At 39.4% G+C, this 26,461-nt stretch overlaps 1 protein-coding gene across 4 annotated transcripts in view; it reads left to right on the top strand.

Moving 5' to 3' along the window:
- Positions 1–26,461, top strand: part of CRACD (capping protein inhibiting regulator of actin dynamics) — a 285,912-nt gene that overhangs the window by 88,124 nt on the left and 171,327 nt on the right. The window contains exons 1-2 of one of the 4 annotated variants that reach the window (XM_017849272.1): positions 18,253–18,343; positions 19,604–19,748. The exons of 1 other annotated variant lie outside the window; for it this stretch is intronic. The gene's annotated coding sequence lies outside the window, so the exon portion shown is untranslated. Of the gene's footprint in view, positions 1–18,251; positions 18,344–19,603; positions 19,749–26,461 lie in introns of those variants that run through there. 2 more of the 4 variants (XM_017849278.1, XM_017849273.1) reach the window with 2 other exon arrangements.

Genomic DNA, 26,461 nt, shown 5'->3' with positions numbered 1-26,461 from the left:
GTAACATTCCTGCCGTCCCCTGCAGTTTCATGTGTCTACCCCATTGGAGGCAGAACAGCTGGAGAACTGCATGCTGAGCTCCAGAAGGGATGTGCTCTGCTTTTGGGCAAGCAGCTCTGTCTGAGAGAAGGAACTAGCCAGAGGCTGGGCATGAACCAGCACCAATCTTCTCCCCAAGTGTTGTTTTTTTTTCTTTTTTTTTTTTTTTTTTTTTTTTTATTTATTTTTTTTTTTTGAGACGGAGTCTCGCTCTGTCGCCCGGGCTGGAGTGCAGTGGCCGGATCTCAGCTCACTGCAAGCTCCGCCTCCCGGGTTTACGCTGGGACTACAGGCGCCCGCCACCTCGCCCGGCTAGTTTTTTGTATTTTTTAGTAGAGACGGGGTTTCACCGTGTTAGCCAGGATGGTCTCGATCTCCTGACCTTGTGATCCGCCCGTCTCAGCCTCCCAAAGTGCTGGGATTACAGGCTTGAGCCACCGCGCCCGGCCTGTTTATATCTCTTAAAGGGACAAGAGGAGATAGGAATAATGATTAGCATGAAAGCTTCTTCCTCAGTATTTCCCTAAGAGCGTGGACTCTGGGCAGAGGTTCTTATAGGCAAAGCCAGAAACTTGGGGAGAAGGATAGAAGAAATCCCACTATAGTTGGTAAGAAAATGAACAATTATGATGAGAAATTGTGTGATATTAACTAAGAATTCTGTATAGATCAGATATCAGGGAAGAAGGGAGATGAGCAGGTCCTAGAGGGGTCAAGGAAGGCCGATTGCCTGGGGAGAATAGAACTTGACCTGTATCTGTGATTCAGATGGAAAGAATAGATTCATACTGGCTTCCCTTCTCCCCAACAGCAAGTGGTGCCTCAATAGAAAATAAGCTGAGTTATATGCTTTTGGGCCGGGCATGGTGACTCACACCTGTAATCCGAGCTCTTTAGGAGCCCGAGACGGGTAGATTACAAGGTCAGGAGTTCGAGACCAGCCTGGCCAACATGGTGAAACCCCATCTGTACTAAAAATACAAACAAAAATTAGCCAGGCCTGGTGGTATGCGCCTGTAATCCCAGCTACTCAGGAGGCTGAGGCAGAGAATTGCTTAAACCCGGGAAGTGGAGGTTGCAGTGAGCTGAAATTGGGCCACTGCACTCAGCATGGGTGACAGAGCGAGATTCCGTCTCAAGAAAAGTATACCAAAAGACAAGCTGAATTATATGCTTTTGCTAAGAGCCGTGTGACAACTCAAGCAGTTTCTTGGAACAGTGCATTATTTGATGAAGATAGGTTGACTTTGGGATTTCCAAAGCAATTCCAGGTAAGGGACTAGGCCACGTGGCATGACAAAGAACAAGGAAATGTCAAATGTTAAGGAAATGTCAAATGTCCATTTTCACTGCTCCCTGCACCCTCCAATTAGCATTATCAAATACCTGCTTTGTTGTTCCCTGACCCCTTCACATCCATCTGTGTTTTCTGTTAGAAGAAAATGAGTATCTTTATTTGATGGATGCATGCCTGACTTCTCGTCTTTTAAAACGTTGTTGAGTGGGTTGTGAATGAGGAAATGTAGTTGAAGGGATAGTGAACAGTTCCACACTCAGGTAACTTGAAGTTTCCTTGAAGTAAAATTGACACAGAATGAACTGCCCATGTTTAAAAAGAACAATTTAATGAGATATGACATAGGAATAGACCTAAGCTGTAATCTTTGCTCTTTTGGAAGTAATAAGGAAACCATTACCACAGTTAATATAAAGACTGTTTCACTCTCCAAAGTATGTTCATGCTCATTTGAAACTCGTCCCTCCTACCCACACCCTAGAAAACAACTGACATGCTGTCACCATAAATTACTTTGCATTTTATAGAATTTTATGTAAGTGGAGTTATACAGTATGTACTTTTTTTTTGTGGAGCTTTTTTTCACTCACCATGGTGATTCTGAGATTAATCCCTGTTGTTTTGTATATCAATAGTTTGTTCCTTTTAATTAGAGTAATATTCTATTGTATAGCTATACCGTTTTGTTTATTCTCCTGTTGATAGAAATTTAGAATATTTCCAGTTTTGCTATTAAAATAAAGTTGCCATAAACATTCATGTACAAGTCTTTGGAGATAAGCTTTCATTTCTCTTGGAGAAATACATAGGAGTGAAATGGATGTGTGTGTGGTAGGTATATGTTTAAGGTTTTAAAAAATGGATAAACTGTTTTCCATAGTGTCTGTGCCATTACACATTCTCACTAGCAGTATATGGAGGTCCAGTTGCTCCACATCCTCACCAGTAATTGCTATTGTCGGTCTTTTAAATTTGAGCCCTTCTAGTGGGTGTGTCATGGTATCTTTTGTGATTCTAATTTGCATTTGCCTAATGACTAATGATGTTAAATGGCTTTTCATGTACTTGTGTGTTGTATATCTTCTTTGATAAAGTGTCAAGTCTTTTGCCCGTTTTCTTACTGGGTGCTTTGATTTTTTATTATTGAATTTTAAGAGTTCTTTACGTAATCTAGATACAAGCATTTATTGGAAAGATATTTTACAAATATTAATATTTTCTCCCACCTTCTGGCTTGCCTTTTCATGTTCTTAACTGTGTCTTTTGAAGATAAAAAGCTTTTAATTTTGAAGTCTACCGTACTGATTGTTTCTTTAAAGTTTGCGCTTTTTAAGTCCTATTAAGATATATTTGCCAATTCAAGATAACAAAGACTTTCTTCTACATTTTTTCCTAGAAGTTTCATAGTTTTAGTTCTTTCATTTAGATCTGAGATCCATTGCATATTAACTTTTGTGTGCTGTGTGATGTAAGGATTGAGCACGGTTTATTTATTTTCTTATACATATCCTCCATGAATTGCCCTAACACCACTGTCAAAAATCAATTGCCATACGTGTATGGGTCTATTTTTGGATTTTCTATTCTGTTTCATTCATCTATAGGTCTGTCTTTACAGCAACCCCTGTTACAATGACTATGATGTCAGCAGGCAATAGAAATTTTTCACCTCATATCAGGCGTGGTAGTGCATGCCTGTAATCTCGATGACTCGAGCCCCAGGAGGTCAAGGCTGCAGTGAACTGCCTTATTATCTTATGGGACCACCATTGTATATGCAGTCTGTTGTTGACCAAAACGTTGTTATGCGGCTCATGAGTATAAAAGTATAAAGCAAAAATAGTAACAATAAATTATAGGATTTATAACCAAAAATCTTGTAGAAGTAAAATGTATGACAACAGTGGACAAGGGGCATTCCCAGGGCTCACCTCCTTTATCTCCCTTCTCTCAGGGGTCACTACCCTACACACTGTCATCTAGTGCCTAAAAACATTGCTTCGGATATTTTGTCCAGTTTTTAAGTTTAAGTTGATAAGACAAATCTGATATCTCTCTTACTTCATTATGGCCAGAACTCAGGTAACTTTTAAAGAATGAAAACATTGAAACAAGACTGTAGATTTAAAGCATGTTGTTGTTTCACCAGCGTGGTGGTGCATGCCTGTAGTCCCAGCTACTCGGAAGGCTGAGGCAGGAGGATCACGTGAGCCCAGGAGTTCGAGGTTGCAGTGAGCTATGACAGCACCACTGTGCTCCAGCTCAGGCAATAGAGCAAGACCCTGTCTCCAAACAAACAAACTAAAGAGAATGTTGTTGTTATATTTCAGATATTCTGATTTTCTGGATTTAAGGGTGGGGATAAGGAAGTGGGTAAGACCCTTATCTTCGCTTCATTGGATAGCTTTTGCATTAATATACCTTAGCTCCTGAAAGCCTTTTCTTTGTTTATACCTTTTAGAGGTTTAGACATGCTAGTCTAAAAGTGACATTTACCACCCCCTACCCCTACTCTCCTACCTTGGTAACTTTCTCTGAGATTGTGATTCAAAGATGTAAATGATTGAAACAGGAGATAGATGGGATGATAAAAGAAATAATATTAAATCTGGCTGGCTGTGGTGGCTCACACCTGTAATCCCAGCACTTTGGGAGGCTGAGGTGGATGAATTGCTTGAGGCCAGGAGTTCAAGACCAGCCTGGCCAACATGGTGAAACCCTGTCTCTACTAAAAATACAAAAATTAGCTAGGTGTAATGGTGTGTGCCTGCAATCTCAGCTTCTTGGGAGGCGAAAGCACGAGAATTGCTTGAACCTAAGAGCTGGAAATTGCAGTGAGCCAAGATTGCATCACTGCAACTCCAGCCTGGGTGACAGAGCAAGACTCTGTCTCAAAAAGAAAAATAAAATAAAATAAAAAATAAATCACTAACACAGCAGCAGAAAGAGACCAAATCTTGGGAGCAATGGGAAAAATGCACTGTTGAATGTTTCCGTTAACACTGTTTATATAACTTACAAAAAAAATCACTAACACTTTGGTTCTCTGATTCTAAATTCAGACTTTATCTATTAACTATCCTGTACCATGAGACTGTACTTGAACTCCTGTTTGTAAAAGGACAGGTTATCATCTTGCATCAGGAGAGGATGAAACATGAGATTTGTGAAAAGGTTTTATGACCCTACCTAAGTCTAGAAGAAATGCCTCTTCTAGTTTCAAACCTTTTGACCTAGAAGACTGAAAATAACCTGTCCCTCTTTTAATCCACAAAGAAAACACATTTGATGATTAAAGGTTTCCATCTTTTCCAGAAGATATCTTCTATTTTCTCAGCAGATTTTAAAGAGCTCTGATTATTAGAGCCTCCAATAAGTATAACTTTAGTAGGTTTCATAATTAGGGCCAGTGTGTATCATAATTCTTCTTATGAAAGGCCTACTGATGACATGAAGAAAAATGCTAATGACGTTGTCAAAAGTGTCTATATATGGTTCAAATTCAACCAGAAAAGTTATTTTTAAGTTTGTTTTCATCAAAAGGTGCTTCCATATACTCAATTCCAAATATCTTTAAGCAATAAAGTCTTATGCTACTTGATTTGTGAGATTGCTTCAATACTTAATGACCATCCTATGTCATAATATTACTGTCATCCCTCTAAAGCTCAGGAGCAAGAAAAAAACCTTGGTTTACCTCTTCCTCTTTTCTGAGTCTGGAAATAGTTCTCTCTCCCTCCCTCCCTTCCTCTCTCTTACTCTCTCTCTTTCTTCCCCTCTCTCTTCACCTCACTTTCTCAATCTTCTGTCTTTTTCATCGCTTCTTCTTCGGAAACAGCCTTATTCTTTCCTTTCTGCTGCATCCCCCGAGGCAAGGATATGGAGGAGAAAAGGTTATTAAACCTTGCAACTAGCAAGCTTAGAGTGGTTCCTCTGTTTTTGAATAGATAGTGAAAGAAAGAGGAGGTTCTGAAGGGAATGTTGGGCAATGTCTGCTCAGTTTCATTTGTATCATGGCCTCTGAATCTGTAGCCTGCTTCAGAAGGCGTGCTTGCAGATGAAGCAATGACAGTGTGAGAGGAAGAGAAATGCTTCCATATGCTGAGATGATTAACATCTACCATGATGGGAGAAGATGGGTTTATGTCCCTGGGAATACAATGAATATGAAAATTCTTACTTAAGAGGGAAAAAAAAGCTTTTTTTTTTGCATTTTTTCGTTTTTGCACAAATATAATTACATTTATATAAATAAAAAGGAAAAAAATCCATAACCCTTCTCCACATATTTAAACTTTGCATTTTTTCCTTTCCCTTTCAGTACTTGCCTACCTGCACAATCATTTGGAAGTTAAAATCGTGACATAAATACAATGTGGTATTTGGATTTTTCAAAAGACAGCCTCACAGAAATTTTGTATGTTTTCAGCAAATTTTTTCCTGGATTACTGTAAATTTATTTAGTTTTGTCTTACTATATGTATTTATAAAAGTGTAGTCACCAGAGGACACAATCAGTTTTCTTCTCTCTTTTTGGAAATGCATGTTTTAACTTATTTTAACATTTCATGACTCAGCTGTCTTCTCTTTTATCCCTGTATCCACAGTAACTCTCCACGGTTCACCTCAACCGCGATGTTGAAGACCTGGCCGTCTCTCAGGCATGGTCACTGTGCAGGAATGTCACTTTCCTGTTCTCTAGTCTTTACTCTGGATTGTAGCAGAGGCTGGAAATGATTCTGAATGGGTTTGGGGAAGGCACATTGGCTGATACATACTGCTTAGTTATTAACAAGCTCTTTTTCATGTCCCATGCACCTTCTATTGGATTTGTCCTTTGCTGGTTGCATTTGTATTGCTATTTTAATAACTTCTTTCTCTCATTCTCTGAAGCATGCATACACACATCAATAAAGAGAAAACATCTTTCCTTAAAAAGTATGATTGAAATTCCTTCTACTATTGAATTTTTATATTTCTTATTCCTGATAGAATGACATAAATATTCCAGTATTATATAAGTACTTGTGCAGACAGACTTGCCTATTCTCTGAAAATGTGTATTCATAGTCTCGGATCATGAAAGACAAACAAAAAACAATCCTGAACAGCCTCATCAGCATTGCACATGGCCAGTTCTTTGAAACATCCACTTTTGCCCTGTCCATCAGCTCTCTCATCCTCACTTTTATCGCACCTGTGTTAAAGTCCATGCTCTATTTTAACAGCCACTCTTTTGGCGACATCCTGAGCTTTCTTGTCCTTTCATAATGCAGTCCCAGCAAAAACTAAACCCTGGGTATATCCCAACTCTTGGCTTTCTCCATGCTTGTTTCCAGGCTGCTGAGCTCATTTAGAAAAAGTCACCTAACCACGGATGAAGAATGAGAGAATGAGAAAAAAATACTGTTCTCCAGTTTATGAACAAATGAAAAATTGTGGAGGCCCAGAATAACTTCTCGAGCCAATGAAAGAGGAGGGCTTGTGGATTGGAATAGCTAGAGAAGCCACAAGGCTTAGCTTCTCTTCAGTGTTCTGCCATTACTTCTGGTTACTGCCACCAAGTGGCATTTTATGAAGAGACAAACCCAGACATTTAACAACAAAACTAAAATTGCTTAAACCCTACATACCAGAGATACACACCAAACAGACCTTCTGTGTTTCCCACTGAAGAAACAGAGACTGACTGGAAGATGCAGCAGGGCAAGCTGATGGGAGGGATTGAAATGCAAAACAGGACTGATTGATTGTGAAACACATTGGAAGGGTGTTCTTGCAGTTACCTGTCATCTAAGAGCGATTTACCTGTCACCAGTGCTTTCAAGATATACTCCAGAACTTGAAATAAAGGTTCCTTAAAGATTATCTTTCTTGGCTGGGTGTGGTGGCTCACACTTATTAGCCCAGTGCTTTGGGAAGCTAAAGTGGGAGAATCACTTGAGCCCAGGAGGTAGAGCCTGCAGTGAGCTGTGATTGTGCCACCACATTTCAGCCTGGAGGACAGAGTGAGACCCTGTCTCAAAACTTAACAAAAAAAGCAAACTCAAAACAAGAGATGCTGAATGTCTCATAAGTAAAAGTAACTATCTAAACTGAAGAAGTAGTGTCTTTTTTATTTATTTATTTATTTATTTATTTATTTAAGAAACAGAGTCTTACTCTATCACCCAGCCTGGGGTGCAGTGCCATGATCACAGCTACTGCAACCTTGACCTCCTGGGCTCAAGCAATTCTCCCTCCTCAGCCTCCCAAATAGCTGGGACTGCAGACACGTGCCACCATGTTGGCTAGTTTAAAAAAAAAAAAATTATAGAGATGGGAGTCTCACTGTGTTACCCAGGCTGGTCTCCATCTCTTGGCCTCAAGTGATCCTCCTGCCTTGGCCTCCCAAAGTGCTGGGATTATAGCCATGAGCCACTGCACCCAACCAAATTTGCTTTTATTACCTTCTCCAAATTATGAAAGTAATAGGTGTTCATTGAAGAAAAATTTAAGAAGTTTTATAAAAGAAAATTAAAAAACCACAGTTTCTTATACCCAGAAATACTCATTGTTAACATTTTATTGTCTTTCTATTTTTATATATTTGTAAAGTGTTAACACTAATGGGATTATCCTACATCAATTATTTTTTAAACCCTTTGCTTTTTAATATACCGTGGGTGTTCTTTCACTTCAAGAAATCTATATGATGTTATCTAATGACTAGATAGTATTTCGTGGTTATGCCATAATTTAATTAGCCACTTCTGTAATGGTGACATTTAGATTGATTTATTTCTTTGTCTTTGTTTGTGGAAATGTTGGCAGAGTACCCTTCTGAAAGTTTGTGCCTTTTTGTACTGTCAGCCTTGTCAGAAAATACCTGCTTCCCTATATATTTGAGAAATCTGGGAATTATGATTTATCTTTTCCAGATTTATCCTTTTTTCTTTTTACTTTTATGCTAAGTGTTGTAGGGTATGTGAAATTTGAAATGTTTATGTAATTCTACCTACTGGTCTTTTCTTTCATGTTCTTGGCTCTGTTTTCATGCGATTATAAAAGCTACTTCTTTCAGCTATTTATGACTTTTTCTTTTAGTATTCTGATGAGTTTAAAAAATATTTCCTCTTTTAATCTGCATGGGATATATTTAGACTATGACAAAAGTAGTGATCTATTTTCCCAAATGTTTAGTTGATTGTCACAACAGCAATTATTAAATAATATAATTTATTCTATGCTCATTTAAAAGTCCAAAATTCCTACACTAAATCTCAATAATTTTAGATCTATTTATGTATTTCCTAACATACCTCTATGATTATTTTGGATATTACTGTTCTGGTACCACATTATTTAAATATCAGTGTTACATTCCATTTTACCATATGGTAAGGCAAGCTCCTTTTCATTAATTTTTCTCTTTCAAAATTTTTTTTTTTTTTACCTCTTATCATCAACTTACCTTACTAGAAAAAATTTTAGAACTATAATATCTAACTCCAGACATACAAATTGTTTGGCTTGATTGGACTTGAGTTAAATCAGAGATTCATTTGAAAAATGTTTCCTTATGTAAGTTCTGTATTTCTTGTTAGCTTTATTCTTGGGAATTTTATATTTTATTGTTGTCATGAATAGTCTTCCCCGCCCTTTTCTAACTTGTTAAAGTGGGAAAGTTGTTTTCTTGAAAACTTAATGAAAACTTATTCTTATTACTCCTAGTAGTTTAAGGGTAGATAATCATAAGCTGAAATAATGATAATTTTGTCTTTTCCCCAATAATTTTACTGTGTCTTTTTTGTCTTACTGCATCTCAGCTAAAATATGTAAAACAATAATAGCATTTTTCACAGGTCTTCTGTCTTATTCCTTGTTTTGCTTCTATTGATTCACCAAGGAGGGTATTTTCTGTTCTCTTGCAATAAATGCTTCATATACAGTTAAATGTTAATATCTCTCTATTTTACATTTTTGATGATTATGATGAATTTTGAGGTCGTGAAATGTTCATGATCATTTATCAAAATTATATATTTTTTCTTCTTCGGTTTCCTAATTTTGTGTCATCCTTGCAGTCTTAAAGTAAACCCATATTGGCCATGATTCTTTTATTAGGCTGCTGATTTTGACTTCCAATATTTTATTTCAGATTTTACATCTATAGTCATAGATGGGATTGGCCTATAGTTTTATTGTGGGTGCCATGTTTTTCATCTTTAGTGTCAATATTATACTTCATTCATTATTTTAGTAAACATATAGAATTTCTATTATGTGCTGGAATGCTCTTAAGTATTAGGGATTAAATGGTGAACAAGATTATGAAATATCTGGTCTCTTGGAGTGTGTAGTCTACAGAGGGATGGAATTAAGAAAAGAGGAAATTAAAGCACAGCGTTGTAAATGCTGCAATGAGGGAAATACATGGCATGTGGGAAAAAATAAGAGGAGTCTCTGTTACAGAGTGGAAGAAACCAGAAAATGCTTTCCGGAGGAAGTCACCTTAAACTGCTATTTAAGTAGGAATGTCCATTCGAGAGTCAGGCAGGAGTGGAAAGGAGAGGAAGGGAGACAGAAGAACTTGTGGGAAGACCTGCAGGTGAGGGAGCACATGGTGCTTCTGAGCAAAGGAAAAATGCTAAGTAGAACTAGAGCAAAAGTGGAGAGGCGGGGAGAGTTGAGAGATGAGGCTCCAGTGCTTCCCAGAGACCAGAACTTCCAGCACTTTGTAGAACATGTCGTGGAGTCCGGATTCTCTTCCACATTTTATGAGGAGCCATGAAAGGATATTAAACAGAAATGATATGATCAGATTTCTCTTAGTGGAATCTCACTCATTGGATAGGAAGGGAGGCAAGACTGGAGCTAGGAGACTAGTTGAAAATTTGTGGAAATCCTTGCAGAGGGATGACAGTGGTGAGAACAAGGATAACTGGAAGCTGTTGCGTTCCAAGAAAGAATAATAGATTTTGACTATACTTGGGCCAGGGGTTCTAACTGCAATGTTGAATCATAAATTTTGCATTTTCCTGGTTATTTTTTATTTTCTACCTCTTTCTGAAAACATTTTGGTAAGGCATATTTTCTTAAAAATTACCCATTTTGTATGGGTGTGTGTGTGTGTGTGTATATATATATACCGTATATATATATTTTTTTTTTTTTTTTTTTTTTGAGATGGAGTCTCACTTTGTTGCCCAGGCTGGAGTGCAGTGGCGCAATCTCAGCTCACTGCAGTCTCCGCCTCCCAGGTTCAGGTGATTCTCCTCTCTCAGCCCCCCAGTAGCTGGGATTAGAGGCACTGGCCACCATGCCCGGCTAGTTTTTGTATTTTTAGTAGAAATGGCATTTTGCTATGTTGGCCAGGCTGGTCTTGAACTCCTGAGCTCAAGTTATCCACCTGCCTCAGCCTCCCAAAGTGTTGGGATTGCAGGCGTGCACCACCATGCCCAGCTAATTTTGTATTTTTAGTAGAGATGGGGTTTTGCCATGTTGGCCAGGCTGGTCTTGAACTCTTGACCTCAAGTTATCCACCCACCCCGGCCTCCCGAAGTGCTGGGATTACAAGTGTGAGCCACCACACCTGGCCACCATTTTTTGTATATTTTCAAAAATTTGAAGTATAGAGCTTACAGGCAGTTTTCTTATTTTAACCTCATCCATATCTGTTCAATCCCATTTTTAATTCCAAGTGCTCCATATTCATATTTTCTTATTGATTCTTGATTTTACACACCGGAGATTTACTCATGTCAGCATTGCCCAAACGAGTATTTCATGGAATGCTATTCCAAAGAATGCTGATAAATAAAGTGTTCATGCACAAATAAGTTTGTGAGACTGAATCACACAATTTAAAACAGTTATATCTTTTAGGACTTTTTAGAATCTTTAATAAGCTAATATGCATTATGAGTCTTTAAATAAAAGGTTTAGTGTGTAGTTTTCAAAACCTTTTTCTCCCCATAGACCATCTATTAATTTCTCCTGAAATGAGTATTCAGTGGAACACAGTTTGAGGGTTTCAAACAATCAGCTCTTAGTTTTATTTATTAATTCTCTCTTTCTTTTCTAATTAATTTCTGCTTTTATTTTCATATATTATTTTTTCTTTTCATTTTTTTTATTTGAAACAGGGTCTCACTTTGTCACCCAGGCTGGAGTGCGGTGGTGTGATCTCGGCTCACTGCAACCTACCTCCATCTCCCAGGTTCAGGTGATCCTCCTGCCTCACTCAGCCCCATAAAGTAGCTGGGACTAGAAGTGTGTGCCTAATGTTTTTTTGTATTTTTTGTGTTTGAGATGGAATTTTACCATGTTGAACTCCTGAGCTCAAGTGATCTGCCTGCCTTGGCCTCCCAAAGTGCTAGGATTATAGGCGTGAGCCACTGCACCTGGTCTATTTTTTCTTACCTTTTTTTTTTGGTTTATTTTGTTGTTCTTTTTCTAGTTTCCAAAAGTTAAATACATAGTTTATTCATCAGCAGCTTTCAAGGTTGTTTTAAGGAATGTTTTAAAGCTATTAATATTCCTCTGCATATACCATTGGCTTCATCCTATAGATTTTATTATTATGGACCATTTGTTGTTAATTTCTGAACAAGCTGTTATTTCAGTTTTGATTTCTATTTTGATCCAATAATTATTCAGAAGAGTATCTTTTAATATCCAGCAATTCATTAGAGTTTGCATAACATTTTCATTTACAGTTGATTAGATATCAATGCATTCAGTTTATTCTTTTGTTATAAACATGATCAGCTATTTTATTTATTAGTAATATTGACAGTCTTTTTTAACTTTTCCTTTTTGCGTTTGTCTGATATGTATTTGTGCTCAGTATTTTCTTTTCAAGTTTTCTTTGCCATGTATATCTTTAATTAATATGTAAGATTTTTAAAAATCTCACACTGACGGCGCTGCTCTTTTAGTATAGGAATTTAATTCATTTACATATATTTGACAATGATATATTTGTTCTTTTATAACAGCATTATTGAGATAGAATTTATACACTACACATTTGCCTTATTTAAAGTGTGTAATTCAATGATTTTTAATGTATTCAGGCTTTTGCAACTATCATTGTAACTGGCTCAGTTGTGCCGCTCACTGCTCAGAAGTCAAAGCATGAGAAGCAAGGTGTAGTAAAAGAAAAGCAGCTTTTATTGGTCAAATGCTAGCAGATGGGAGAATGGCTGGGCTTGAGACTCAAAGGAACCATCTCCTTCTTCTGGGCTGAACGAAGGGGTTTAAGAAAGAAAAGGTGTGGGAAATACGTGGGAGTGGTGGCAAGGTGGGCACGTCTCGTTCCAATGGTTATCTTAAGTAATTGCCCAACTGGAGGTCTGATTTGCATCATCCTGACTTTGGCCAGTAGCGGTGGGTTAACTGTTCCCAACTCCCCTTGAGTAAGAGGATTCTGCAGCTGGCCCTCTCTGCCTGGTTTGTTTCAAAATTGGCCCCTGGAATTTCTAAGCAAGCACAGAATTAGATAAGTGAGCACTGTTCATGGAAGGGCCTGATGGGAAAAAGAGAAACAAAGAGTTTCAAAGTATGTTTCAAGGCTGAAAGCAAGAAAGGAACAAAAAGAGTTTTAACATGCATTTTGAGACTGGGATACTCGGTTATATCATCACAATCAGTTTTAGAACATTGTCATCATCTGGAAAGAAACCCTGTACCTATTAGCAGTCACTTGCATTTTTTTTCCAGCCTCCTTCCACACCTAGCCCTAGGCAACCACTGACCTACATTCTGTCTGTATGGATTTGCCTATTCTGGACATTTTATATAAATGGGATCATATAATATGTGACCTTTGGTGTCTGGCATCTTTCACTTAGCATAATGTTTTCAAGGTTTGTCAGTGTTGTAGCATGAGCATTTGTGTGCAAGTTTTTTGGTGGACATATGTTTTCATTTCTTTGGAGTGTATGTGTAGGAGTAGAATTGCTGAGTCATGTGGTAGCTCTGTGTTTAACCTTTTGAGAAATTGGCAGACTGTTTTCCAAAGTTTGTTGCACCATTTTACAGTCCCACCAGCAATGTATGAGGGTTATTATTTTTTCACATTCTCACCAACTCTTGTTCTTGCCACTACTGCCACTCTCCCCACCCCCATCCTCTTGCTAGGCCAGTGCTGCCAATTGATCTCAACTCTGTTTCTATGCCATCATAAAACTGATTAGAGTTAAATAGGAGATGAAGTCTATTGCTGTATTATACTACAAATCAGTACAGAGATCTAGCCCTTCACGAAGAAAGATAAAATTCTCAAACTCTTCAAATTCTAGTTTGAGAGTAGTAATAGAAATTGAAAGAAAAGAAGATTTCTTTTGTGGCGTTTCTTTATTCAGTTCCTTTAAAATTTCCTACATGTGCTTATCTGTAGATCTGCACATAAAACTCCTGAAAAATGGGAAATAAATGAAATAATGTTTGAGCCAAACAAAATGTAGAGGTTTGGGGGGAGAAGCACACTGTATAATTTCAAAGCCAATAAATTAAAAGCAGTGATTTTTGTTCAAAGTATAGTACAGTGAAATAGTCTCAATAGAACTTTGTCAAGTGCAAAAGCCTGATTTTCAGAGCTGGTTTGAATGTTTATGGCTACACATAATTATTTCAGATGAGCTGTGCATGGGTTGCTATCTCAAGTCCATTGGTCTCCTGGAGATTGCTGTAATGTACTTGTGTGCATTCTTGATGTCAAAGTCATGTAAATCTCTTAACTTTGGTTTCAGCATGAGTGTTTTCCTAGTTTTGATGACTTTTTAAAGACTTCTGCCTTATAATTGAAAACTCAGTCTCTCCATGTTGATTGGAGGACTGAAAAATATTACCCAAGAATCTATGGTTCTGTTATAGAAATGACAAATTGTTCAGGTAGTCAACAATATTCATCAAGCCTCACTTACAAGGCACTATGTTAAATGCTATGAGAACTTACAGAGAAAACCTTCAAGAAACCCAAATTCTAAAGCACGCATTGAAACATAGAGATCAATCAAAGTAGTAATTGAAAACCACTTAGTGGTTACATTTGGAAGCTCTGAAGTCAGCCTAAAATAGATTCATGTCCCCATTTGTTAGTGCCATGATGTTAGATGTCATAAAGCTTCACTTTGTACATATGTAAAAGGGAGAAAATAGTAATAGTAATGCCTCATAGGTTTGAGAACTTTAAATAGGATAAAACATGTACATGTGCTTAGTGTAGTAGCTGGCACACAATAAGCATCCAGGAAATAGAAGCAATCATTTTTAGTAGCTTTACAGTTATGAAATATTACATCCAGAAAGCACACAGATCATATATTTACTCTCTAGCAAATAGTGGTAAAATGAGCCCTCACGGAGCTACTAGGTGGCAAGAAATGAAATATTGCCAGCATTCAGAAACCACACCTACCCGCTGTGCATCTTCCCCATCGTAATTTCTTCCCTTCCCACCACCTACTCTCTTGACTTTTGTGATAATAATTACCTTAAAGTATTACCAGCTAAACAATATAGTTTTGAACTTTATTAAATGGTTGTATCTTGCTTCTTTCATTCAACATTGCATTTGACATCCATCCTTGTTGGTGAATGTTGCTGTAATTAATTCATTTGCATTACTGTATGGTAGTCCACTACATGAACAATTGGCCTAGTCTGCTATTGATAGATATTTAAGTTATTTTCAGTTTTTGATTCTTACAAACAGGGCTGCTATGAACATCCTGGTGCTCATATTCAAGAGATTCTCCAAGAGTGCAGTTGTTGAGTCATGGGGGATGTGTGTCTTCAATTTTGTTAGATAGTGCCAAACAGTTGTCTAAAATGGTTCTTCCAGTATTCACTCTCAACAGCTCTGTATGAAGGTTTTCTTTTTTTTATATGTATATATATTTTTAGAGACAAAGTGTCACTCTGTCGCCCAGGCTGGACTGCAATGACATGATCTCAGCTCACTGCAACCTCCGCCTCCCGGGTTCCAGCAGTTCTCCTGCCTCAGCCTCCCGAGTAGTAATTTTTATAGAGACGGGGTTTTGCCATGATGGCCAGGCTGCTGGTCTTGAACTCCTGACCTCAGGCGATCCACCCGCCTCCGCCTCCCAAAGTGCTTGGATTGCATGCGTGAGCCACCTCACCTGGCCGGTATGAGGGTTTTCATTACTTCATATCCTCACAAATAGCTGGTATTGGTCAGGCCTCTAATGTTTACCAGTCTGATGCATAGGCATATTATTATCACTCATTGCCTTTTTTTAAACAGTCTCAGATTTACAGAAAAGCTGCAAATACAATACAAATAATGTTTTTTCCTGAGCCATTTAAGAGCAAGTTGCCAACTAGATACTTTAATATCTTAGAATAGTTTGTGTTTTCTATGAGTGAGGATATTCTCCTAGATATTCATAATCTAGCCAACAAAAAACAAGGAATTAACATTATTACTTTGCTACCGTTTAATCTACAAACCTCATACAAGTTTTGCTACTTGTCTGAATCATGACCTTTATAACAAAAAGATTCAGTTCAGGTTGCATGTTGTGTTTAGTTGCCATGTCTCTGTGGTCTCTAATCTGGAACCATTCCTCAGCCCTTCTTTGACTGTGATGACCTTCACACTTTTGCAGATTATGCGCCACTTATTTTGTTGCATATCTCTCAGTTTACGATTGGCTGTTGTTTTCTCTCATGATTAGTTATTTTCCCAGGAATCTTACAGAAGAGGATCTGTGTTCTCATTGCACCCTGTCAGGTGGCTGATGATTTTGAGTCGTCCTGTCATTGACGATGTTAACTTTGAACACTTGATTAAGGGGGTGACTGCTGAGCTTTGGCACTGAGCAAATAGTTTTTTCTTTTTTTTTTTTTTTTTTGAGATGGAGTCTCGCTCTGTCACCTAGACTGGAGTACAGTGGCATGGTCTCGGCTCACTGCCAGCTCCACCTCCCGGATTCACGCCATTCTCCTGCCTCAGCCTCCTGAGTACCTGAGACTACAGGCGCCTGCCACCATGCCCAGCTAATTTTTTGTATTTTTCTTTAGTAGAGATGGGGTTTCACTATGTTAGCCAGGATGGTCTCGATCTCCTGACCTCATGATCCACCCGTCTCGGCCTCCCAAAGTGCTGGGATTACAGGCGTGAGCCACCGCACCCAGCTGCAAATAGTTTTTTCTTTTTGTAATAAATATTTTTTGCCAGGTGTGGTGGCTCACTCCTGAAATCCTAGCATTTTGAGAGGCCGAGTCATGAGGATTACTTGAGACCAGGAGTTTGAGACAAGCCTGGATAACATACCAAGGCCTTGTCTCTACAAAAAAAGAAAAAAAAGAAAAAAGAAAAAAAAAAACATTAGCTGGGCATGGTGGTACACACCTGTAGTTCCAGCTACTGCAGAGGCTGAGGTGGGAGAATCTCTCTTTCTTTCTAAAAAAGAAAAAAAAAAAAAGTTAATGCAGTATCTGTCCAAAGAGAGGCTCTCTTGCACCCAGGAGTTCAAGGGTGCAGTGAGCTGTGACTGCACTACTGCAACTCCAGCCTGGGCGACAGAGTGAGACCCTGTCTCTAAAAAGATAAAATAAAATGAAGTATTTTTGGACAGTGAGAGGCACTTCAAGCTGGCTCTGTCTTTTTGATATGTCACCCTTTTTCATGTGTAATATCTTTACTTTCTGGCACTGACATCCTGTGCTAAGTCATCTTCCCATGGGAATGCCCTCTTCACCTGTAGGAGGGAAGATTTATTGCTTGCTCAGATCTCTCATCTGAATTCCTTCCCTGTCTTTTCTGTTGCCCACCTGATTACTTCCAGTTGGATATCTTATAGGAATCTTAAATTTTATTTGTTCAAAATACAATTCCTGGCCAGGCGCAGTCGCTCATGCTTGTAATCCCAGCACTTTGGGAGGCCGAGGCATGTGGATCACCTGAGGTCAGGAGTTCGAGACCAGCCTGGGCAGTATGATGAAATCCCCATCTCTGCTAAAAGTACAAAATTAGCTGGGCATGGTGATGCATGCCTGTAATCCCAGCTTTTCAGGAGGCTGAGGCAGGAGAATCACCTGAGCCTGGGAGGCGAAGGCTGCAGTGAGCTAAGATCATGCCACTGCACTCCAGCCTGGGTGTCAGAGTGAGACTTGATCTTGGGGGGAAAAATGCAATTTCTGACTTCATTTATTAACAAGATTCCTTCTCTAGTCATCTCCATCTCAGTAAACTTCATCATCACCCTCATCCTTCAGGCCAGAAACCTTCATGTCAGCCCTTATTCTTTGCGGTCTTCTCCACCACCCCCAGCTTCACTCTGTCAACAAATTTTCTATATTTTACCTCCAAGATGCAGTGTATGTCTTCACGCTTCTCTCCAAATCCTCTTGGCTGAGTCCTCCTTCCTCCTGGTGCTCCCACTAGCCTCTTCATAGCTTTCACCACTCTTGCTTCATCTAGTCCATGTCCACGCACCTTTTAGCCATGAAAATCAGAGCATGTCATGTCCTTGCTTAAAATTCTCTGCAATGCCTTGTAATTCCTCTCAAAATGAAATGTAAAGTACCCCATGATCTGACTTGTATTTCTTCAGCCACATCTCATGTTCCTCTTTCTCTTGCTGAAAGGTAGACAGCAAGGGAAACATCACTTCTTTTGGTTCCTTAGACATTCTGAGCCCTTTTCTCCCTCAGGGCTTCACCTGAACAGGTGTCCTTTTGCCCTTTACATAGCTACATTCATCTGAATTGCCCCCTACTCAGATGGGTCTTCCCCGATTATGCAAGTTACGTTTATCTCAGCCCATACCTCATTATTCACTAACAAAATCCTGTTTCTTTTCTTCCTAGTACTTAACTAGGCACTTGGTTATTTACTTGCTTATTTTTCTTTCTATTAGAATAGCAGCTTGGACTAACTTGTGCCAGAGTGCAAACAGACTATTAGAAGAGAGTCACAGTGGTTCAGTGCTTAATACCACCAGGAATGAACATGGTGCAATTGCCTAAAGGAGGATCTGCAGCCTTTTTGAGGTATGGAGAAGAAAATTAAAGTATGATTGTTGGCCGGGCATGGTGGCTCATTCCTGTAATCTCAGCACTTTGGGAGGCTGAGGCGGGTGGATCACTTGAGCCCCAGGAGTTTGAGACTAGCCTGGGTAACGTGGCGAAACCCCGTGTCTACCAAAAATACAAAAATTAGCGGGGCTCAGTGATATGCACCTATAGTCCCAGCTACTTGGGAGGCTAACGCAGGAGAATAGCTTAAGCCCAGGAGGCAGAGGCTGCAGTGAGCCAAGATCATCCCATTGCACTCCAGCCTGGGCAACAGGAGTGAAATCCTGCCGTAAATAAATAAATAAATAAATACCGTTGTTGGTGTAAGAGAATCAAATGATTTATATAAGCTAATTTTCTCTGAAACTACATAGGGATGAGACAGGAAAACAGAATCTGAGAATCTATTAATAAACTATGAATAAATCTGCATTTGAATTCCCTTATCTTTAAAATAAAAAATAGCTTGTTTTTACAAGGATATTTAGGTCACAAGAGACCTTTGAAAGCGAGTCTCCTGACTTCCATTTTTCATCTTGTAAATCATGGCTCCCAAGGAGGATAAATATGTAGAGTGGGAAAATGAGTCAGCAGAGATGCTCATCATTGTCTTTTAGAAGGTTTTGTTAGGGGACACAGTTGCTAGATGGAGGAAAAAAGCAGCAATAAAGAATAGGAATCCAGTTACTCACTTTTCTATGAGGTATTTGACCAAATACCTAAGAGGTATTTTAGACCAGTTCTTATGACATCTGTCATAAGAAATCTGTTGTGAAAACTTGGGATTTTTTTTTATCTATTGATTTTTTAAAAGTTTTTCAAAACTAAATGTTTTGTGTTAAAATTGCAGTTCAGTTCAATCATCATTAGCATAATAACAGCAGCCCTTTTAGTCAGTTATTTTGTGGCAATAAATAGCCCCCAAATCTTAGTGGCTTGCAAGAACAGAGGTTTGTTTCTTGCCCACATTGTATGTCTGTGGCAGATTGGCATTGGATCTGCTACTGTTCCCTAGGTCTTTTCATTCCAGGATCCAAGCTGAAGGAGGGGCCTCTATTTGGTACATACTATGCTCATGTCTAAGGGAAAAGAGAGAGTCAGTGGACACACGCAGTGGCTCCTAAAATTTCTGCTTTGATATTGCCGTATTTCGTGTTTTCTCACATGCTGTTGGCCGAGGCAAGTGACATGGCCAACCCTGTTGTCAATGGGTTGACATAAATAATCCTCTCATAGGATCCTGAAAATGACATGGAACCCGTGGGTATATCAGGTGATATGCTGGGGATACATGAGGAACCAGGAAGGAGATTGAGTATTTGGAAAAAATAATACAACACATTGCATTGGCGGACGTTTACTAAATGCAACTATTTGCCAGGTACTGTTTTAACCCTTCTACATCGATTGAATCCCCGTTAACTATCCTATCAGGATTATTGTTGCTCCCATTTTACAGATGAACAAACTGAGGCCCAAGCCAGATTTCAAACCTACACTGTCGAGCTCCTGGGCCCTCACTCAAGGAAATGCAAGAATGAGCAGAAGTTTTCGGTTGAAACATTTGTGTGCATGCTTTTTGAGGACAACAGTGCTGCATACGAATTAGTAATAAACTGTATGGAATACAGTTTGTGTAGGAATAGCATATTTGCAAATAACTAAAATTTTAAAGGGATACTAATTGTGATAACTAGATGGACCTATCCATTGATATCTAAGGACCTGAGAATGTCTTTTCATTCAAATTTGCCTTCGGTAGCAGCATTCTGATTTGTGAACCTATGGGAAGAAATGTATTTCAAATATTTATTGAGTTAATACTACTTGCTACACTTTGGTTTTCTTGATTTGCTTAGTCTTCTGGAATGTCGTGACTTTTTTTTTTTTTTTTTTTTTGAGACAGAGTTTTGCTCTGTCGCCCAGGCTGGAGTGCAGTGGTGTGATCCTGGCTTACTGCAACCTTCACCTCCTGGGTTCAAGCGATTCTCATGCCTCAGCTTCCCAGTAGCTGGGATTACATGTGGCCTACCATGCCCAGCTAATTTTTGTATTTTTAGTAGAGATGGGGTTTTTGCCATGTTGGCCAGGTTGGTCTTGAACTCCTGACTTCAAGTGATCCACTTGCCTTGGCCTCCCAAAGTGCTGGGATTACAGGCATGAGCTACCGTACCCGGCCGAATGTTGTGACTTTAAAATCCCAGTCATTGTCTTCAAGGTGCAGTTCAGTGGCCCTTCCTCTGAGAGCCTTTGCTGGGCACCTCCAGCAGAGTTGGCTGTTTCTGCTTCTCAGGTGTGTTAGAAAGAGCATAGGAGATCTGACTTTACCACCGTGTGACCAGGACAGGCTCTGGGCTCAGTTTTCTTCTCTGAATAATGAGAATCAGAATACATGCTGCAGAGAGTGGTAATGAAGCTTCAGTAACATTTCGTTTGAAATTACTTTGTGACCATTCGAGTTTTCTGCAAAATGTAAGGATTTGATTAATCTTTACAATATTTTTTCTGTCTTCTTCTCTAGCCTCTCTTCCTCCTCTCTTCATTCATTCAACCAGGTATTTCCTGAGCTATTAGGGACAGTCACTGCAGTGCTTAGGTACATGGACTCTAGGACCAAACTGCCTGAGTTTAAATATCTGTTCTACATTTAATAGTCGTATTACTTTGGTATTTAAGCTTACTTTGCCTCAGCTTTCTGATCTGTAAAATCGAAACAGTAATAGCACCTTATCCTTTGGGTTATTATGAGGGTTACATGAATTACTATATGTAATTATTTTAGAACTCTGCCTGGTACATATTACCACTAGAATGTATGTTCTGTATAAGGGCAGGGATTTTTTGTTGCTGTTTTTCATGGCTATAACTCAGTGCCAAGAACAGTGCCTGGAAATAATGGGCACTTAATAAATATTTGTCAAATAAACTAGTAAATATGATAAACCTTGTGGAGAAAAAAATTAAAAAGACAAAGAATGATATTATGTAATAAATGCTTTTATTAAAGTATGGTAAATATTATATCATCCTTTTCAAGTTGCCACGAAGAGTTGCAGTAACAATTTATGGCGATAAGATTCCTGATGGAAAAAAGTATCTTTGAAAATCAAAGGACCTATAATCCCAGCACTTTGAGAGGCCAAGGTGAGAGGATCACTTGAGGCCAGGAGTTCTAGGCCAACCTAAGCAACATAGCAAAATCCCATCTCTGCAAAAAATTTAAAACTAAAAAGAAAATCAAAGTTTACTAAATGATGAGGTTGTTAACAATTGGGATTATGTCTTCATATGCTTTTGGATCCATAGCACCTAACTTGATTCCTAATATCTAGGAGAAGATCAAGAAATGAAGGAACAAATGAGTGAATGAATGGATAAGTGTCTACACTCTGGAAGATTGACTGGAGGAAATGTCATCCATCCACTGTTTTTTGAATTTCTTATCAGTCAGCTAGCAAATAACATCGCTGAGCAAAATCATCTTAGTGGGTTGCCTAAAGAATCACCTTCATGGAGTTCGTGTTTTATGTTTTACACTATGCTGTTTTTTTTAAGTCAAGGATGATACTATGAAAGAAAACCGTATGGAGTCAGTTATTGCATTTATTACAGAGGTTTTCAGGGGAGTCCCATTTCAGTGTTGTTTGAAGAATGCTCTGTTTGAGACCTTCCTTTTAAAATTCAGGGCCAGGATAATTTTGTCTTCCTAAGGCACTGTATGCCTCTTCCTTTTTGCTGATGAGAAGGATGGGACTAATTGGGTCTCTCTTTTCACTGTGAGTACCTGGGGACCCAGAGTCAAACTTCAGTGATGGCATGCATGTGTGTGTCTTTCATGTTAGTCGTCTTGAATTTCTACTCTCATTTATATTTTCCCTGTCTGGATTTTTAAATTTTTACCAATGTTTTACTGTTATTTGGTTACATATGTACCTGCTGAAAGCTATGTCAAATCCGTAAAGAATGAGGCAAATTATAAATAAATACATATGCATGGATGCATTCTTGCAATCCTAAAACAGCTACTCATACTGAGGCCTCCAGATTTGGTTACTGACACCAGTGGGAAGAATCCCTTTTCCACAGATCAAGTAGAAATACCAAATGTTCTGTATCTCTGTGTTGTGCCCATGATTCTGACTTATATATGTTCTTTTCAATGTTCAGATCATGCAGGGGTAGCTTTCTGGAAATGAAAGGCTGGTTTATGTTCAGTTTTGCTGAAATAGTGCTTTTGCTTGAAAATCTCTTGACCCTTACAGAAAATGCTGTAAATAAATTAATGTGTGTGTGTGTGTGTATATAAATATATATATATATATATATATAATTCCTCTAAAGGAAAGAACAAATATCATCAAGCAAGTTCTTGCTTTCTTCCGTCAAGGTAGACCTTGTTTGTGCTCTCTCCTTAATCTCGAAATAGCATATTTCTGAGGAGTTGTAATTATTGCACCTCAATTGGCAATCGTTTTATGAGTATTTTGTAGACGGTGCTAAATCTCAGCAGAAGACTGCCAGCCTGATATTTGTTTTAGGGCAAAATAATGCCTTACCTTTATGGCTGGCTGTCGTGTTGGCGATGATATGTCAACACAGAGAGGAGACTGTGTGTCAGAAGGTGACAGCAAACAGCCGTATCTGTCAGGGTGATGTCATAGAGCTGACGCAGACATCAATCAGCTCTTTAAGGATCCTGTCTGAATTCTGAATTTGCCTGTTGATGAAAGGTAGAGAACTATTTCAGCACAGATCTTAGAGCACAGCATTTTCAGCATTGTCCTGTGAACTCCAGAGAAATACAAGCCTGCACGCTTTCTCCCCTGAGCCTTTAAATGCTCTTTTCTCCTTTTGCACTTTCCCATGTGGCAAGAATTGGACTCTTTCTTCATCTCCAACTTCAAATCATTTTCCCTGTGGAGCATTTCCCGGTTGTCCCATGCCAGAGTGGTTGCATGTTGTATGTTATGTGATGGCAGTTATTACTTTATAGTGTTGTGACGATGTCTCACTCCTCTGGGGAGGAATCACTCCTCAAGTCCTGTTATAAAGTTATAAAAAGGAAGAAAAAGTTACTTGATGGAAAAGTATTCACAGGGGAAAACATTCTAGCACTGACTACTGTATCTCTAGTACATTTTTACCGTTTCTTGGGAACGGGTCTCTTTTATCGATTGATAAATAAAAATTTATACATTTATGGAATGAGTCTCTGTAGTACAGCTATTATACAACCTTTCTGTGCATAATTGCGCTGTCCAAATGCTGTGGTCGTCAGTGCTAAACCAATAGTCACGGCTGGGCGCGGTGGCTCACGCCTGTAATCCCAGCACTTTGGGAGGCCGAGGCGGGTGGATCGTGAGGTCAGGAGATCGAGACCATCCTGGCTAACACGGTGAAACCCTGTCTCTGCTAAAAATACAAAACAAAATTAGCTGGGTGTGGTGGTGGGCGCCCGTAGTCCCAGCTACTTGGGAGGCTGAGGTGGGAGAATGGCATGAACCCAGGAGGCAGAGCTTGCAGTGAGCTGAGATCGCGCCACTGCACTCCAGCCTGGGCAACTGAGCAAAACTCCTCAAAACAAAACAAAACAAAAAACAAAAAACAATAGTCTCTTCTGACCCCCTGTAATCTGCTGGGCATGGTCCTACATAGTACCTACAGTCTCATCTCCTTGGGTTTAAAAATATTAAAATATTAAAAATGACTTTATTATATTATTATTTTTTGAAACAGAGTTTCATTCTTGTTGTCCAGGCTGGAGCGCAATGGCGTGATCTAGGCTCACCGAAAGCTCCGCCTCCCAGGTTCAAACGATTCTCCTGCCTCAGCCTCCTGAATAACTGGTACAGGCAGGCGCCACCACACCCGGCTAATTTTGTATTTTTAGTAGAGATGGGGTTTCTCCCTGTTGGTCAGGCTGGTCTTGAATTCCTGACCGCAGGTGATTTGCCCACCTCGGCCTCCCAAAGTGCTGGGATTACAGCCGTGAGCCACTGTGCCAGGCCAAAAATGACTTTCATTGAAATTTTTTCCTAAAACTTAATGCATATTTGTCTAGTGTAAGCAATTATACCAGAAAAATCCTAGCTAAGTCACTCCCGTATTTTGATTTTCTTTTCTTTTTTTTTTTGAGACAAAGTCTCACTCTGTTGCCCAGGCTGGAGTGCAATGGCGCGATCTCCACTCACCGCAACCTCCACTTCTTGAGTTCAAGCAATTCTCCTGCCTCAGCCCCCTGAGTAGCTTGAATTACAGGCATGTGCCACCACGTCTGGCTAATTTTTGTATATTTTGTGGAGATAGGGTTTCGCCATGTTGCCCAGGCTGGTCTCAAACTCCTGAACTCAAACAGTCTGCCCGCCTCAGCCTCCCAAAATGCTGGGATTACAGATGTGAGCCACCGTGCCTGGCCACTACCTGGTTTTAAAATCAGGCTATTTATAAAGTTTATATTAATATGAACAGACCCTCGCCTCCTGTCTGCAGAAGACAGATGGTGCATGATGGATCAAAGGGCACTAAATAAAGAGATGATGCACTGAATGCAGGTTTGACTTGGGCTTTTGCCCCATCAGCTATGGGTCTTTGGGCAAGCTGCTTAAACCTTGGGAGTCCCAGTTTCTTAATCAGTAAAGTGAGGACAATCATGCCTACCTTTCCCAGGTGTTAAACAAATAAATGATTTGACGTGCACGTGCACACCTGTTACGTGATAAACTCTGAGTCGGTTCACATTTGCCTCTGGTCCAGCTTCCTGCTCAGTGCTCCTTGTTCCCTGGACCCCTGCCATTTGAACCTCCTGCACTTCGTTAATAGGCTGGAATACCTTGTGCGTATTTCCTCAGTGCCTTTTATCTTGAACCTGTTCACCAGTGCAGGAGGAAGATGCAGAAGATGATAAAGCATTCCACATAAAGGGTTTATCTGGGCATTCTGGATATAGTAAGAAAACTACAGAAATATTCCTCATCCTAAATAAGATTTGTAGTTTTTTTTTTTTTTTAAAAAAACTCATTAATGTCTTTAAAGAAAATAATTAACTGAAAAGTGTTCATTATTCTTGGTAATGGTAATAACTAGTTCTCAGTCTATGGATTTGTAGGGGTAACTCAGCGTGAGATGTTTGTTTTTATAGGAAGATCACTTAATGAAATTGATTCTATCAGAAAGAACTAAAATAACATTTTGCTTTTGTATAAATTTACCTGTTTAGGCAATGTGTAAAATTAGGAGGGCTTGTGGAAAGAAAGAACTGTTTCATTCTGGTGTTTGAGGTTAAGGAAAAAAGAAAAGCAACCCAGATTGATGTAATTTTGGGCTTGAGAATGATTACATGCCCACCAGACTATTCACATTACTAGCAAATTAAATATCTTCATTTTTAAACTCTTAATTTTTTTTTCCCCTGAGATGGAGTCTCACTGTGTCACCCAGGCTGGAGTGCAGTGGCACAATTTCAGCTCATTGTAGCCTCCGCCCCCTGAGCTCAAGAGATTCTGCTGCCTCAGCCTCCCGAGTAGCTAGGATTAAAGGCACCCGACACCACTACCCCACGCCCTGCTGATTTTTGTGTTTTTAGTGGAGATGGAGTTTCACCATGTTGGCCAGGTTGGTCTCGAACTCCTGACCTCAGGTGATCCACCTGCCTCAGCCTCCCAAAGTGCTGGGATTACAGGCGTGAGCCACTGCACCTTGCCAAAGGGCTTTTTTTTTTTTTTTTTATGAGATGGAGTCTTGCTCTGTTGAGCAGGCTGGAGTGCAGTGGCATGATCTCGGCTCACTGCAACCTCTGCCTCCTGGTTTCAAGTGATTCTCCTGTCTCAGCCTCCCGATTAGCTGGGATTACAGGTGCGTGCCACCATGCCCAGCTAATTTTTGTATTTTTAGTAGAGATGGGGTTTCACCATGTTGGTTAGGCTGGTCATGAACTCCTTACCTCAAGTGATCCACCTGCCTTGGCCTCCCAAAGTGAATTGTACTTTGGCACCATTTTGCTTGTGCATTCTTTTAGCTAATGTTAACCACAGCCTAACCAGGGCAGGTGAGACTACAAGTACCACTTCAGTGAATAGCACAATTTTGGATCAGAGA

Source organism: Rhinopithecus bieti, unplaced genomic scaffold (assembly GCF_001698545.2).
Source record: "Rhinopithecus bieti isolate Rb0 unplaced genomic scaffold, ASM169854v2 scaffold_31527, whole genome shotgun sequence".
Classification (NCBI taxonomy): domain Eukaryota; kingdom Metazoa; phylum Chordata; class Mammalia; order Primates; family Cercopithecidae; genus Rhinopithecus; species Rhinopithecus bieti.
This window is presented reverse-complemented; position numbering and strand designations above follow the sequence as displayed.